Genomic DNA, 13,077 nt, shown 5'->3' on the forward strand with positions numbered 1-13,077 from the left:
TGAAATTTAGTATTTTTTTACTTCCTTGTACGGAGTTTCCTCACCTGTAACATTTGCTATAGCTACTAGACATATAGAGAAACAAAACGAGTATTTCTGAATTTTAAAGAGCAAGTTGATATTTAAAACAAAAAACGACAAATTTGGTACATTTTCATCATTGGAATTTTTACAAAAATTAATGCGGTATAAACTGCACATTCTCAGCTGTATCGAAAGCCAGAAGCTGTTCAAATGTCATTGAAAAAATTGTGAAGCGTTTTCTAAAAATTAGAATTTTTTTAATTATTGAACAGTGGCTGGTTTCCCACCTTTTCTAAATATTCAAACCACCCTCACCTCCCGAAAAAACTTTTTCGTCAAAAATGTTTCAGGCTTTGATTACTCACATTAGGCTAAGTTTTCATGAATTGTTTTGAACAAATTGAAGATGGTCTAGCGCAACAGCTGGGATGTTTGGCGTGTATTGACACATAATTGTGAAGAAAATGTACATCTGATTGTAAGAAGGTTTCACTCTCCTTGAGCCAAGTCAGGTCTAACTGACAGCAATCAAGCCAAAAATATACTGCTGGCCTTCTACAGACAATATTGACGACTCAAAGTGCTACAAACGATATGAATATTGCTAAATAATACAAAAAAGATGTCCTTATGAAATAACTGACCAATCTCAGAAGAGGCAAAATATATCTTAAGAAAAATCTACAAGCCAATAACAAACGTGCGGTTTCTTTCAGGGCATCACCACAGCAAATATTCAGTGCAAATAACTTCGCAGTTTTTCTTCTTCTCTAATAATTTCACCTAGCCAAACAAAAAATTGCCTTCATCTCTCTTAGAGACGACTGTTCTTTTAAACCTACCTCTAGACCCTCATTTACAAACTGCCTAGTGAACTGTACTAAAAGAAAAATATGTATTCACTACTTCACGGTGCTCACTGGATCATCATTATAATTAATAGTCCGAACGACAAGCAAAAAAATACTTAGCTCACTATATTAATACATGAGGTGCGTGAAGTAATTGAGTGCAGAGTCGCATCGGCTGCTCTAGTAAGACAATGGGCTGGGCACTGGTCACAATCCAGGCAGAACAAGAAGCTACCAGTTTGTTTGCAAAGTGTCGAATCTATACCAGATAAAAAAACTCTCATGTTTTGATACCAGGCTATAGGTTTTTAGACAATTACAAAAAAGGCCTGCCACGGAACAGTACCCACAACCACTTGAGAGTGTAACGAATTCCTTGAATCTCTGAGCTTTATACTGGCCATATTGGCAACTAATGAAATAGAGCTGAGCAGGCGCCACTATTCACAGCACTGCCCCTTGCCCCTAAATCGTGTTAGGTTGCTTAAGCATCCCTTACATGCGTTTTTACATTATTTTTTACTTGCCTCGACAAAAGTACGCTATGAGGCACATTGTAACAAGAAGTTCTGCATTTCTTTCAACACCTTTGAAATCTCCAACAAGCAGATATTTCAGTACATGGATGGGCACTCTACTTCACAGCAAATAGCTCCCAGCAATGCCACACCATTCACCGTGCTGTTGGATTAGGAATGCGGGAAAGGAATTTTCAATCGTGTTATCTATTCATCGGCGCTAGCTCCAAAGCAGCTTGTTATGGGCTATGTGTAGCCCATCATCGCGTTGCCGCTGACATCACACACAAGCCAACCGAGCCAATGTTGGCTAAAAAATTTGCCATACGTTGGGGGCCTCGCTATCATGCTGTGAAAAAAAACAGCACCAGAGCGCATATTATCACTCACTTGCTATGCACTACCTAAAATAATGATGCCTGGCCAAAGCCCACACTGCTTTCTCTTCAGAATCCCACATAATGCAGGCATTGACTGTCCAACACGATTTATGTTTCCCTACAAATTTCCAATGCTCTAAACCTTTTTGCATGGCTAGTATATCAATAATTATTTCTCGCTTACAAAGAACACAACGGAGGCGACTTCTATTCACGTGAAATGGGGAATATGTGAACATGAGAAAACCGTTAGCTACTGTACTTCTGTTTTGCATGGATAAATTTCACTTGTCACAACTCACTCTCAGTGCACCCAGACAAAATCTTTTTGACTAAAACTAACATCAGACAACTGAGCACACAACAGTAGGGACATGAGGTCCTCCTAAAAGCATACGTATGAAGGAAGCTAACAGGCTTGATACATACGACATTACGCAAGACGAACTGCAGTTACAAAGTTTGCAGTTCATTTCCTGAATGCCGCAACCAAATAAACAAATCCGGAAGTATACACTGCTCTCCTTCAAATGGTAGTGCCATAAAAACCAGCAAAACAAGCATGTGAACTCGACAATTCAAACTACTATACCAAACTAAAAAATATGCATTGTAGTGGCAATTGAGACTCACGTCTCAATGCTATGTAGCTCATAGCAGTTCTCCTGTGAAGGCAGTATTTGTGCTGCACACTAATAATTGAATGCACACGTACCTTACCCATCCATACGGCATACATTGTTTGGGATACGTCATCTAATAGAATAGTCTATCAAAACAGCACCATAGTCTGTAAGATAAGCTGCGGGGCACCGATTAACAAACAACGCACCTAATCTCCTATCACACACGTAAAAAACAGAAAACAGATGTACGTGACCACAGGTATAGACCATAACTACGAAGGCGTCATTAGAGTGCACCAATCCTTTATGTATTCACACGAGTCCAAAATGTTGCCACGCACTGAACATAACTCTGCCTGTATAAGTGCTCAATAGCAATGCAAATCACGAAACTGAAAAGTGCAGTACGGTTGATTACAGCCACAGGAAATGCTCGGCAAGAATCGCCTCTGCTCTAGGCTCAAGAAGCGTTACAGCGAAAAATCAACATACTCAATCGTGGGTCACACAGCCATTTAGGTATAGTCACCAAGAAAGCAAGCAAAAAATGCGACTATGTGGACCGCAATAAGGCCTGGCTGCAGTAAAACTACTGCTGTTTCATGGAAGTGCCTCTACACGTTCCTGCCAAATCGAAGTGTACCACCGATACCGCTGGTGTGTTTTGGAGATGAGAGTATTTCCAGAAAACACACTTTCCGTTTCCGTTTTTTTAACACCAGACAACATTTCACAGCTAGGCGTCCGCGTTTTCTTTCTGCGTCCCAGGCAACCCGTGCACACAGTTGTTCGCTTACGAAGTCGCAAAAGGATTACCTCCATATGATGACAGCACTATATTCAGGTGGTGTCTAAATTATAAATGCATACGCAAGCTGGAATACAGCAGCACGTCTCAAACGCGAAAAGGTGCAGCCAAAACGACGGCGCAACGAGCAAACAACTCCAAATCACCAACAAAGCAGGCCTGCGTCGTATTCAGCGTCTCACTGTCCCACGGTCTCACTCCACTCGCTGCGCTGCGGCTCCGGACCTACTTGCTCCGCACACAGTACGCCTCCGCTAAAGATTTAGGTTCGAAGAATTGCAACATGTTTTTTGCTTTTAATTCAAATGGAGAGTGGGTCATGCTTATGCGGGGCATACAACATTTAGCTGTAGCACACTGCACATTCGCGAACTGACTGTAGTGCGCTGGAGCGGCTACTGGCGCTAACGCAAGTTTTCATTTCAAAACAGGAATTGACCGTCTGCATGCACGCTAGCGGGACAAGTTCGGGAAGCACACCAAAAGTTTGCCTCCTCTGGATGGATGGAAGGGAGGAGCGTCCCCTTTGAAATTTGGAGATGGCAGTTGCCATCATGCTCAACTTTTTTTTTATATTTGTTTATATGTGTTGTAAGTTATTAAAATTCGCCATTTTCTTTAAATAAGTTTTCCTTTCGGACCTTATGTCCTTTCACGTCGCCGGCGGAGCGCATTGAATGAGCAACGTCTCGACTACTGGTACGCGTGCTACTCGCACGCTGACACACACTCTTTGATTGTGAGCACGAGCCGTCCTGCTCGCAAGAGCACTAATCAGGGGTCGCCGCTCGTTATGAGTCATGGCTGGAATTCCGCAACGTTCAAAGTGTGGGGAAACTTATTGTGTTGAGGGCTGCCACAATAGTTCTCTGAATGCCAAGGGTCAAGAGCTGGCCTTAGAATTGTAGGGATTTCTTGGAGATGTCATTAATTGTTGGAAAAAATATATATTTGTAAACTGTAAGGTACTGTAATGGAAATATTGAAGGTAATTGTCTATCCTTACAATGTGTAGCAAAGTCTTTTAAAAGTTTTCTATCACTCGCACCGAGCAGACGACGATAGCAAAAAAAAATGCAAGCCTGTAGAAGAGAGATTGTTATAGCCAAATCTTCCGATATATGAAAAAATGCGTCCATAGACTCTTTCTAATTCAAAAATGCTTTTGTCTCGAATTGCTGAGTCGCAGTAACGAAACTACCCGCCGCGGTGGCTCAGTGGTTAGGGCGCTCGGCTACTGATCCGGAGTTCCCGGGTTCGAACCCGACCGCGTCGGCTGCGTTTTTATGGAGGAAAAACGCTAAGGCGCCCGTGTGCTGTGCGATGTCAGTGCACGTTAAAGATCCCCAGGTGGTCGAAATTATTCCGGAGCCCTCCACTACGGCATCTCTTCTTCCTTTCTTCTTTCGCTCCCTCCTCTATCCCTTCCCTTACGGCGCGGTTCAGGTGTCCAACGATATATGAGACAGATACTGCGCCATTTCCTTTCCCCCCTAACCAATCATTATTATTATTATTAACGAAACTCCTTTTATTTTTGTTTTGCCAGTAAAGCCCTGCGCCAGTCAGGTAATGCAACAAAATTTTTGGAGACTAACATCAACAGCTGCGTTATGCACACTCGTGTGACACAAGGTCAATGATCGGCTTATTGTTTCGACGTGTGATGCCCGGATCACTTTGCGAAGTTAAATTTACTAAATGCAAAAAAGTTCTCAAATTAAAGTAGTCAAAATGTTTGCTTGCACATGAATGAGCATTTGCATATGAGCGACGGCTCTCCACATACATTGTTTTGGGGTGCGCGTGCGTTGCGAACCGCATTAAAATATATATACCAACCGTTCATCTCAATGATAGTGATTAATCAAACTAGATCATTTTTCCTTTAGTCGTAAGCGAACAGCTGGCAGGCGCATTTCGTCCGTGTTTTCGTTTTTCTCACAAGCCTCGCGTGTCGCGTATTATGGGCACTTCATTTTAGTTTCAAATAAAAATTATATTCATTATTATGCAGGGAGGAAGGTAACGAAATTCCGAATATTTAGCCAACATAATTGCGTGCACAGAACTGCTCAGGCATCCAACAAAATTATGTGCTTTGCAAAAATGACGGTACCAAAAAAAGGTATTAACCTCAAATTCCGCATAATAAATGATTTTGCCATTTGCTTGCGACACCCATTTTGCCGTTATGGTAACAGCGTTTTCGTCAAAAATTTGATCCACTAGCAGTTCTCCTTTTCTCAAGTTTGCGCTGCGAAAAAAAAAATTCACTATTCCGTTGAACCTACATTTGAAAGTATACAGTCGCGACAGAAAGAAATGCGAACAGCACGGCGCCTATGCCCTCAGCGGTTTCAATTTATTTCTGTCCCGATTTTACTTGGCTCGCCACACAAATGCTCTAGAGACATCCACAATAAAATATTGTACCACTCTAGTATCTTTTTGTTACCACCCAGGCACAAGCGCTTTCAAGATAAATTCCAACTCCGCCGCGCGTCGGCGCCGCCCTGTTCGCACTTGTTGTTGTTGTTAGCCTTTCAAAAAACGGCACATACCCACACTGCGGGATCAGCGAAGAATCGGATGGCTATTCACCTGAACGCAGTTAATAAAAAGGAAAAGCACGTGAAAGAGCAAAACCGGTGAATTCTTCCTCATGAACAGAAAAGGGATTAGAGTTTTGATTTCAAAATTATCAGAATAAAAATAAAGATAGGGATTAAATATAATGAAAATGTTCGCACTTCTTTCTGTCGCACCTGCATATTTTCCTTATACTGTGAAGCTTACAGCGTTCAAGCACGAGAAAAAAGCATGCGACTGCACAAACACATTTGTAGGCAGGCCAACGACTGCATAGCACGTGAAGAACGGGCATTTTGACGAGGAAGCGCGCTACTCGCGCAGATAATCATTGCGAGCTAGGGTGACCGGTTTGCCCTGTCAATTGTGAGGAGTCGGCTGGCGAGGGCGCCTTTCACTGGCGCCTGCAGCGCCCCCCTACGAACCTGCGGTATCCTTAGCTCCAGAACTTTCTCATACATGGCTTCAGACAATAGAGGCACAGTGAACTGTAGAGGTGCGTAGAGGTATGGGCGCGCCGCCGTTGACGCTTTCACTTGGCGCGATCAGCGGGCCATCTAAATGTGAATAAATATATATATTTCCCCGCAAATCTAGCTGCGTTTGTGATTCTGTTCTGGCTTGTTTATTTCCCTGCCTGAGGAAGATAATCATTTGAAGGAGTTGAGCAATGAAGCAACACAAAACAAATAAACTCAACCTTGCTGTCCGCTCGTCGACGCATGATTATCGTTACCAGACAACGCAATGTGCTGTTGCGAAACTTCTTCAAAAGCGCAACATTGAACGGGTGTACTCAGCCGGAGCACCCGGGTTCGAACCCGACCGCGGTGGCCGCGTTTCGATGGAGGAGAAACTTAAAAGCCGCCCTATGCTGCGCGATGCCAGTGCACAATAACGATCCCCAGGGGGTCGCAATTATTCCGGAGACCTCTACTCTTCCTTTCTTCTTTCACTCCCCTCTTTCCCCCTTCTCTTACGGCGCGGTTCGGGTATCCACCGAGATACGTGATACAGTTGCTGTACGATTTCTTTCCCTCACAACCAGTTTTTTCAATAATAATATTATTATTAATAATGTGTAGTTTTTAGGGAAAGGAAATGGTGCAGTATCTTCCTCATATATCGTTGGACAGCTGAACCGCGCCATAAGGGAAGGAATAAAGGAGGGAGTGAAAGAAGAAAGTAAAAAAGGGGTGCCGTAGTGGAGGGCTCCGGAATAATTTCGACCACCTGGGGATCCTTACAGTGCACTGACATCGCACAGCACAGGGGCGTGTTGGCAAGGCATCCCCGCTTTACCTGGGACGCTCTTGATCTGGTGAACTCTTTCCTTTAATCTGTAGTGTTGTACACGTATTGATTGTGTTTTTATTTGTGTTTTCTTTTCCTATTAGTTCTTTTCCTTCAGATTATAAATACGGCTTCGTTTTTTTGTTTGCTCGCTTTGTACTCTTGTTGGAACCTGCACGCGATAGCGTTCCGCTTCGGAAAGTCGGCGACACGTTACCAATTCGCGACAATTGGCGTCCGCGCGACAGGACGAAGCCATGGTTTTCTCCCTTTTCGTGAGTCCGTAAAAAGAAACGATGGCAACACTAAGGGATTTCGTCGAGTTGGGTGAACGCATGGGGTTGAAAGACGCCAAGCTGCGCACGTGGGTTTCTGCCGAGCAAGAGAATGAACGCGCAGCACGTGCAGCCCAACGTCAGGCTCAACGCGAGCATGAAAAGGCGCTAGCAGAAGCCGAACGCGAGCACGCCAAGACACAAGCAAAGGCAGAGGAGCGCAAAGCGCAAGCCGAACGCGAGCATGCAAAGTCGCTAGCAGAGGCCGAAGACCGTAGACTGCAGCTCCAATTAAGGCTCGCAGAAGCTGGTGGGGATAATCGAGAACCCGCACGCGGGCCCTGAGCAGCAGTTAGCCCACACAAGTTGATCCTGCCTTTCGACAATCGCAGAGATGAATTGGATGCATACCTCAAACGTTTTGAGCGAATTGCGGAAAGGCACAGTTGGCCCAAGGAAAAATGGGCTACAATACTCGGTATGTCTTTGACTGGGGAGGTTTTCTTTGTGTTCAGTCGATTGTCACCAACAGATTCAATGCATTATGATAAGGCAAACCTAGCCCTGCTCCTATATTGTTTATTCGCCGCAGAGGCTTATCGCGAAAGTTTTCGTGAAAGTAAGCCGCTTGATAAAGAAACCGGCAAGCGATACGCAGCTCGCTTGCTCGGTCTTTTTATCGATGGGTCGAGATGTCGGGAACGACCACAACGTACGATAATTTAGGTGTCTTAGTGGTGGTCGAACAGTTCATGAGGAACTCTCATAGTCATCCGGCAATTTTTCTTCTAGACAGAGTGCAATACGTTGGACAAAATAGCTGAGGCAGAAGACAACTTTCCAGAGGCCCAGAGGCAAAGAAATTTGTCTTCGTTTAAAGAATCATTCGAGGTTGGCATGCCGAGAGAGAAGGATGTTCCATCAAGTAGACAGTCAGGAAGGTGCCTCATTTGTAATCGACCTGAACATAGGCGGCCGACTGTAGCTCTAAGCTGAAACAACTTTATTGCGTTTATTGTCGGAAAATAGGCATGATGTAAGTTCCTGCTCAAGGAAGCACGAAAACCAACGCAATCGTCCTGTGGCGTTCAACGAGAGAATGTTGCGTCTGAAACATTGTCCACAAACGCAGGTAGGCTTGAACTAGCTGAAGACAAAGTGGTGGTCGGACATGTCCGGAAAAAGCCTGCACAGGCACAACACGCGCCTGTCCTAGAGGGAGAGCTCCATGGTCTACCCGTGTGTATGTTACGGGACACTGGGAGCAGTACGGTGGTTGTACGGAGAGCCCTAGCTTCAGACTCAACTCTCACCGGCTCAAGTTCAGCTCCTGATCCGGAGTTCCCGGGTCCGAACCCGACCGCGGCGGCTACGTTTCGATGGAGGCGAAACGCTAAGGCGCCCGTGTGCTGTGCGATGTCAGTGCACGTTAAGGATCCCCAGGTGGTCGAAATCATTCCGGAGCCCTTCACTACGGCACGTCTTTCTTCCTTTCTTCTTTCGCTCCCTCCTTTATCCCTTCGCTTACGGCGCGGTTCAGGTGTCCGTCGATATGTGCGAGAGATACCGCGCCATTTACTTTCCCCAAAAACCAATTTTCAATTTTTAATAACATAGCTGGAAAAATGTTGACCTGCTCCAAAAAAAGTATCTCAATTCATTTTTATTCCGGCAAAAGTCTGTTATAAAAAAGGTACTTCAAACAAATGGTGATTATAATATTCAGAACAAGCGATTTCACACACTGTCAGGTAGAAAATGTTTTTGTTATAACATCTAATGATTGGTTGATAGCTGAAGGGCTGAACCAAGCAAAAGTTGGCGATAGAAGAGGTCTGTTTCCTCTTATGCAAAAAATTATATTTAAACACAATCTCATTCAGAACAAGTGGATGTGCGATTAACATATCGAGTGTGACGTGCGTCGGTGCCGGCTTAGCAATTCTAGCCCAATTCACTGACTGCGCAATGAAAAAATTTAACCGAGGCATAGCAAAATAGAAAACAATTCCTACTACGACGCAGAAAACAAGAAACATTCTGCACGCTCGTGGAGCAAGAAATATGTAAACACAATCAACAGACGCGCTTGAGATATGTGCCTAAATTTTTAAATTATGGCGCCTAAGAAAGAAAAAAATTACAGAACATCTTGCATTTCTCTCACCTTTCGACTCCTCTGTATTTGTTTATTTATTTATTTAGTCATCAAATTCCCCTTGGACAGGGATTTTACATGAGAGGTGGGTGGTTTTACAAAAGAAAATTTTCAATGGCTGTCCTGAAATTTGTCGCCCTAGAGTGGTGAACCGCTTCTTCAGGCAGATCATTCGTCTTTCGCTCTTCGTAGAAAAAACGAGTGAAGATGCAATGATGTGCGCACGTGCGGCAGGTATACAGAACAGACTCGGAATGCTTGCTCCAGAATGAATGGCGGTGAGCGGCAGATATAACGCTGTTATTAATAGGAAAATGATAGAACTTGTGGTAGGTAACGAGCGTGGCTATTTTACGACTAGTTTCTAGATTGCGAAGGTTTGCGTTAGATTTTAGAGCTGTGGCACTAGTATAGGAAGAAAAGTCATGAAAAATAAATCGTGCTGGGCGGTATTGGAAAGATTCAATTCAGTTAGATTAGTCTGATTAGGGTCCCAAGATGAGCATGCATATTATAGCTTGGGTCGCACAAGAGTTCTGTAAGCAAGGGTTTTACGGAAGGGGGAGGGAGAATTTAAGATTTCGTCTGAGAAAGCCGAAAGTGCGTTTAGCTTTGTTAGATATTTTCTCTATATGAGAGGACCACGAAAAATTTTGTGTTAAAATAAGTCCTAGATATTTATAAGATGTCACAGAGAATATTACTGTGCTACCAAGAAATACATGAGCACTACGTGAGAATGGCGCCGGCGGAAAGTAATTGATGACGTTTTGCACATATTTGAAGACATTAACCTCGTTTTACACCATTTTTTCACTGTTTGTAAGTCGCATTGAAGAACGAGGGCATCTGAACTATCGGTAATTGGTCGGTATATAATACAGTCGTCAGCAAACAAACGGATGTTAGTAGACATATCGTTAGGGAGGTCATTGATGTAGAATAAAAGGAGCAGTGGGCCTAGAAGGGAGCCCAGAGGCACACCAGAAATAACAGGAGAGAGCGAAGAGGAATGGTTATTTGCAAAAACGAACTGATGACGTCCGATAAAAAAACTACGTCACCAGTTATGGACTAGAGGATAAAGATTTAGGTGTGAAAGTTTCATGAAAAGTTGATTATAGGGAACCTTGTCAAAAGCTTTCTCGAAATTTAAAAACAGTGAGTCTACAGGTATAATAAGGTCTAGATGGAAGATGATGTCGTTTCTGAAAAGTGCAAGTTGAGTATCGCAAGATAAATTCTTAAGGAGTCTATGCTGAATAGAATGAAAAAAAGTTGCTGCAAATAAGAAATTTCATGATTTCGCTAAAAATGGCATGCTCCATCAACTTAGAACAAGCGCTAGTAATGAAAATTGACCAGTAGTCAAGACATGATGATGACGATCTTTTTTTAGGAACTGGAATAACCTTACCTATTACCAATCCAGCGGCACCACTCCCGACGAAAGTGACTGTTGAAAAACGTACAACAGGATGACACTGGTAATTCCTTTTGTGTTTTTTGGGTACTCTTGCGTTGATGTTGTCAGTTCTATGAGATGAGGTTAGCATCAGTGATTCGAAAAATTTGCAAATGTCGCGAGGTTCAAACGTGATATCTGGCATGTCAGGATGTTGAAGGTTAGATTAACAAAAGAGAATAATTTCGGGTTCTTTGGTGAAAATTGAACCTAACGCTTAGTTTACATTAGTTTACAGTGGTTGCAACTTCAGTATCAGGAATAGGAATGTGGTTTGCGTCAAGAATTGTTATGTATTTCTTCGGGCATGGATTGAATTGACGTGGGTTATTACGCAACCCTTCCAGAATTGACGTGGGTTATTACGCAACATATCAGGAAGCGAGGTAGAAAAGAATGATCGCTTAGGTTTCGCAGCCAGAGACTGAAATGCATTTTCTCAGTGCTGCGGTATTTTCCCATGCGCTTGAAGTGTTACTTTGTTTGGCGAAACGACGGAGTCGTTTCTTTTTATTGATGAAGCGCTTTAAGGTGTTATTGAACCAGAAGCATGAAGTCCGTTCCCCAGTAGCACAAAGTGGCGGGCCCATGCTGGTCCGACATGGGCAATGAGGGCTGGTGGCTGCCCGCAATAAATCTACGTAGGTCCCTCGTGGGCGCAGTGCTGGCAAAAATGTTTTGGGCTGCCATTTTATGCCTGAGTGGGCCTCTCGACAGCTACGCATGGGCTTAAAAAGAGCAGCCAGCCCACCTGGGTTCCATCACAGATACATGCGGGCACTAGTGCGGGCTCTATCATGGCGAAGTGTGGACAGCCCCTCTTGGGGCTGCCCGTGCAGCGCCCTAAGGGAGCCAGGGTGGTTTTGTGTCGGCAGAGAGATAGTATTCCCGCCTTCGCCCTACATGCGTCCTGTTTGGAAAATACAGGGGCTAAACTTTGGGCTGCACAGCGGCGAAGCGTTGTAGGCATGCAGTTTGGGCTGTCTGAGTAACGCCTACGTTGGTCCCGCATGGGCTAGGCGTGGGCACGTTTGTCATTTCCGAATCTTTCCCGCCTTTATCCTAACCAGGCTATGAAAGGGCTAAGCATGGGCTGCATGCAGTTCGTGTGCATGAAATATGGGGTTACATGATGGTGAAGTGCGGGCAAACCCAACAGAGGCGGCCCCTGCAGCACCCTCAAGGATCCAAGGAGGCTAGCTGCGTGTGGGCAAACATACAATATTCCCGCCTACAGCCTACAAAGGCACTGCGTAGAAACTACGTTGGCGGCGCATGTGCATATCTCAGCCATTCCCACACCTTCCCCGCCTACATATCTGGTAGAAAAGGGCTATGTGTGGACTATGCAGTGGCAAAATGTGTGTTCGTGAATCTGGGCTATACGACGGTGAATTGCGGGCAACCGCGATGGGGGCTTGCCGTGCATAACTCTGACGACACTGTGTGTGGAAACAGGAGTATATTTCAGCCTGTAGCCTTCGTAAGTCCTGCGTCGATTATTCTGGAGTTTGCAGTGCCGAAACATCACGCGTAATGTTACCGAGTGTTGCCCGGCGACACCTATAGACATGTGGTTCCACTTACATTAGCCTGGCTGCATATCCTACATTACATGTAAAAGGGCTGCATGGGTACCACAGCGATGGAGCATGGGCGCATGGGTGAAGTGTGGGCATATATATATATATTTATATATATATATATATATATATATATATATATATATATATATATATATATATATATATATATATATATAAGCTCAGTATATGGGCTGCCACTCAGCACGTTGATGAAGCCAGACGAATGTGGGCAAATAGCTTGCATTCCCGCGTTCAAGCTAAATATATTCTGTATAGAATATGCAATTAAGCATGTAATTTAAGTTATATGCGCTTCAAAATGGCAAAGCATATAGGTAGACGAATTCCGGCTGCCAGCAATAAGTGAGGCGGTGCCCTCTTCCGATCTATACTCAGGTACAAATGGTTCTTGTCAGTTTTGTTGGGGGTTATTTGATAATTTGATTTTTTTATGGCCTCTTGATGTTCGATTTATTGAGATTTTGCAGTAATACACATTTT

This window comes from Amblyomma americanum, chromosome 1, assembly GCF_052857255.1.
Source record: "Amblyomma americanum isolate KBUSLIRL-KWMA chromosome 1, ASM5285725v1, whole genome shotgun sequence".
In the NCBI taxonomy this organism is placed as follows: Eukaryota; Metazoa; Arthropoda; class Arachnida; order Ixodida; family Ixodidae; genus Amblyomma; species Amblyomma americanum.